Source organism: Lipotes vexillifer, unplaced genomic scaffold (genome assembly GCF_000442215.2).
Source record: "Lipotes vexillifer unplaced genomic scaffold, Lipotes_vexillifer_v1.1 scaffold525, whole genome shotgun sequence".
Lineage (NCBI taxonomy): Eukaryota > Metazoa > Chordata > Mammalia > Artiodactyla > Lipotidae > Lipotes > Lipotes vexillifer.
The window spans coordinates 362,597-366,990 of record NW_006786891.1 but is presented as its reverse complement, the minus strand read 5'-3'; positions in this window follow the sequence as shown (position 1 = coordinate 366,990).

Below are 4,394 nucleotides of genomic sequence, written 5' to 3'. Positions count from 1 at the left end.
TACAGGAGATTATAAGACTCTTTTCTGGAGTCCAAAGAAAAGACCTACATATACTGACATTCGGAGGTCTCCCAGTGAAATAGGTGTGTTCCCACCCAATCACCATGCAGTGGAAGCCTCCCAGTTGAGAAGACACACATGCAGAGCTTCCAGTTGGCTTTTAGTACTTCATTTGTTCAATGTCAGGCATTTGGGGAAAGCGTCCAGTGTGAAGACAGAGATCAAAACACAAAACGGGAACTTGGAGGAAATAATATTGAAAACAGAAGGAGGTTTGGGGAAAAAGAAAAAAAAAACAGACTAAATTATAGGTAATTAGAATGGTAAGAAAAAAATTATATCCATGAAATAAGCTCAAGATGTCATAAAAAGGATCAGAAAGAGAAAGTGCCCTGGAAATTAAAAATATGATAGTTTTTGTGCATTTAATGTTTTTTTAAAAAACTATCTCAAGTTTATAGACAGTTTGCAAGTATAGTACAGAGGTCTTTTTTCTCTGAACCATTTGAGAGTAAGTTGCTAGCTGCATTCCCTGCCACCTTTGAAACTGTGTTTCCTACAAAAAAGGACATCCTCCTACATAACCACAATACAGCCATCAAATCAGGGAACGAGCATTGATGCATTACCACCATCTAATTATCAGACCTTATTCAAGTTTTGCCAGATGTACAAATAATGTCCTTTATGTCAAGAGCACCGAGTTTAGAATCACATGTTGCATTTAGTTGGGAGACCAGCCAGTGTTCCATGCAGTTTCAATCCACCCTACCCACTCCGTTTTGGGAGTAAACAAGGGTGTGTACGCTCATCTTGGGCTTCCCACAGCCCTCCTGTTAGTCCCACCAGCCCTCCAACCAGCCAAGGGGACTTGTCTTCCTGGTGTTGGACCCCAGGGCTGGGGCTCCCAATATGTGGCTCAAACCACTCACTCCCCAGGGAGGTTCTCCACCCATGAAATCCCCCTCCTCTTCTGAGTCCCCTCCCAGGGGCATAGGTCCCAACCTGATCACTTTTCTTCCCTTCCTGCCTGATTCCACGTGGATCTTTCTTACAGCCTTGGTTGTATAAGGGTCTTTCTGCCAGTCTCCAGATAGTTTTCAGTGAGAATTATTCCACATGCAGATGTATTTTTGATGTGTTTGTGTGGGGAGGCAAGTTCCACTGTTCTCCTACTCTACCATCTTGATCTCTCTCTCTTCAATAGACTTTATTTTTTTTAGAGCAGTTTTAGGTTCAGAGAAAAATTGAGCAAAAAGTACAGGGAGTTTCTATACATCTCCTGTCCCCGCCGCCCCCCAGTCCTCCCACAGCCTCCTCTAGTATGGGCATTGCTGTGTCCTCTTCATTGCAGTCTGTCAGGGAGCATGGATTTTTCTTTGTCCTATTACTGATGGTGTTTACTTTGATCACTTGTGTAAGGTGGCATCTGCCAGGATTTGCCTCTGAAGTTACTCTTTTTTTTTTTGTAATTAGTAAGTATTTTTGTGGAGAGGAACTTTGAAACTATGTAAATATCCCATTCCTCATCACACTTGGAATTCATTCATTTATGTTGTAAAGACTCATGGCTTTCTGTTTTATCCAGTGGGTTATAATCTGTTGCTACCATTATTTATTTTGATGCTCAAATTGTCTCTGATTTGGTCTGTGGAAGCTGCTTCAAGCTGGTTTCTTTGTCCTTTTGACATGTCCCCATCATTCTTGGACGCTTCCTTTTTTTTTTTTTTTTTTAATTGAAATGTAATTCACACACCATACCATAAAATTCACCCTTTTAAAGTGTATAGTTCAGTGGTTTTTATATATTTATAGAGTCTTGCAATCATCACCACTGTCTAATTCCAGAACACTTTTCACCCCAAAGAGAAATCTTTCATCTGTTAGCAGTTACTCCCCATTTCCCTCCAGTTCCTCCCAGCTGCTTGGCAACCCACTAATTTACTTTCTGTTTCTGTGCCTGTTTTGGACATTTCATATAAATGGAATCATGTAATCTGTAGCTTTTTGTGTCTGCTTCTTTCAGTTACCATATTTTCAAGATTCATCCATGCTGTAGCATACAGCAGTACTTTATCTATTTTAATTATCATATAATATTATATTTTGTCAATGTATAATACCACATTTTATTTATCCATTTATCAGTTGATAGATCTTTGTGTCATTTTCATCTCTTGGTGTTATGAATAATGCTGCTATGAGCATTCACAGATAAGTTTTTGTGTGAATATATGTTTTCATTTCTCTTGGGTATAAGCCTAGGAGTGGAATAGCTATGCCATGTGGTAACTCTTTTTAACTTTTTGAGGAACTGCCAAACTGTTTTCCAGGGTTGCCACACCATTTTACTTTCTTCCCAGCAATGTGCGATGGTTCATGTTTCCCTCCATCCTCATCAAAGTTCTTGTATTTTTTCTACTCCAGCTTTGGAATCAGCCATTTTTCCATGGAGCCCTTGTTCCTTTTAGTGAATAACAATATTTATAAATCAAATCTGGTGCTAGGTATGCTCACTGCTACATGGAATTGAGCTGAGGATTTGCTGCTCCAAGATTCTTTGTGTATAGCACTAGAGAATATATGTGTACACACACACACACTTTTACATCTATAATATGTTTATTGCTATGTTCATCGAACACAAAACTATATTTATTGCTATAAGTATGTTTATTGAAGTCCATGAGTTCAAACTGATACCCCAGATTCCAAACCAACACTGCAGGGTTCTTTCCAGTTTTCTCTTTTTCTGCATTTTAACCCCTTCTCCAACAGTGAGAAACCTTGCTTCCATTGCCCTTCATGCAGTCACTTATTTGATCCATCTTTCTACATGTAATCCATGTCCTATCACTCTCTTCTCCCCTTGGTCCTTCTAATCCTGCTCAGGCTCTGACCCACCACCCTGGACTGCCCTCTTATATCTCCTCCTCACCCCTCCTGCATATGAAGCCGCCTTACCCACTTGTGCTCTCTGTCTGCCAGACCATCCCCTTCATGTGGATGCCTTCCTCACCTCTGTTGGGCTCTAACACCCCACACTGGGCTGTCCTGTGTAGGCAGTTTCCTTCCCCCTGGGGCTCTGACACATTATGCCGGGCCACCCCTACCCAAGGACATCTGCTTCACCACACTTGGGCTCTGACTCCCCCCTTACACAGATGCCCTCTTCATCTGCTCCCTGTTTATTGAATTTTTAATAATTTTTCCCTTTTATTTTAATTTTTTCAACTTTTTATTTTGAAGTAAATATAGACTCACAGGAAGTTGCAAAAATACTGTAGAAAGTTTCATTTACACAGTTTTTCTCATTCGTTACATCTTACATAACTCGAGAAAATATAAAACCCAGGAAATTAATATTTTATTTGTCCATTCATCAATTGATAGATATTTGAGTTGTTTCTACCTTTTAGCTGTTATGAATAATGCTGCTGTGAGCATATTCATGAGTGTATGTAGTTCTCTCCCATTTATCACAGGTAGATTTATGTAACCCCATTACAATTTAAGATACAGCACAATTCTATCACCACAGATATATCCCCTGTGCTACTCCTTTACAGTCACATGCATTCTTCTCTTCCCACTGTCCCATATTTAATGACTTCTTAAAATTAAAAACATTATTGCAAGTCACAGGAAGAGGAGAGCTGAGGAAGAGGAGATAAACCATGTTATGTTCATGAATGGGAAGACTTAGTTTCATTACCAATCCTGAGGGAGGAACAGGCTAGGAATTCTGATTTCTGAAAGTTGATTTTATTGGCGCACTATTCCATCCCGCACCATTGCTGAGTCTTGGGGCCACTTGGGGCAGTTTTTTCTCCAGCTCCTGGCTTTATGCAGAGAGCTCAGTCTGGCCTTCTGTAATGCAGAAACTTCTAGAAGTTTATAGCACATATTTCCCATCCTACCTGCTAGCTTTCAAATCCCAGGTCTGAAGGTTGCTGTCTAGTTCTGTAACCTCTGTGAACTGCCACACTTCAGTTCTCACTCATCGCTGTGGCTTGATTTCTTCTTGGTTAATGGCATATTTCTCTTTCTTGTTTTTGAATTTCACTGTATAAACTCTTTAAAAATAATCTATTTTGTCTAGAATTTCTGTATTCAAAGTGGGAAGGAATGCTTCCCACCACAAGCTCAGTACACTTTTTACCTTTTCTTTTAAAAAATTTCAAGCCTATAGAAAAGTTGAAAGAATAGTATGGTGAAGACCCATATACCTTCACCAGATTCATCAATTTTTACCATTTTGTCTCTTTCTCGAGCACCTCTCTCCTCGCCTCCTCCACCCTTGCCACTCACTCACACTCACATACTTTTTTCCTGAATTATTTGAAAGTTATTATTTGAAAGTTAGTTACGGATAACATAACACTTCTTCCCTA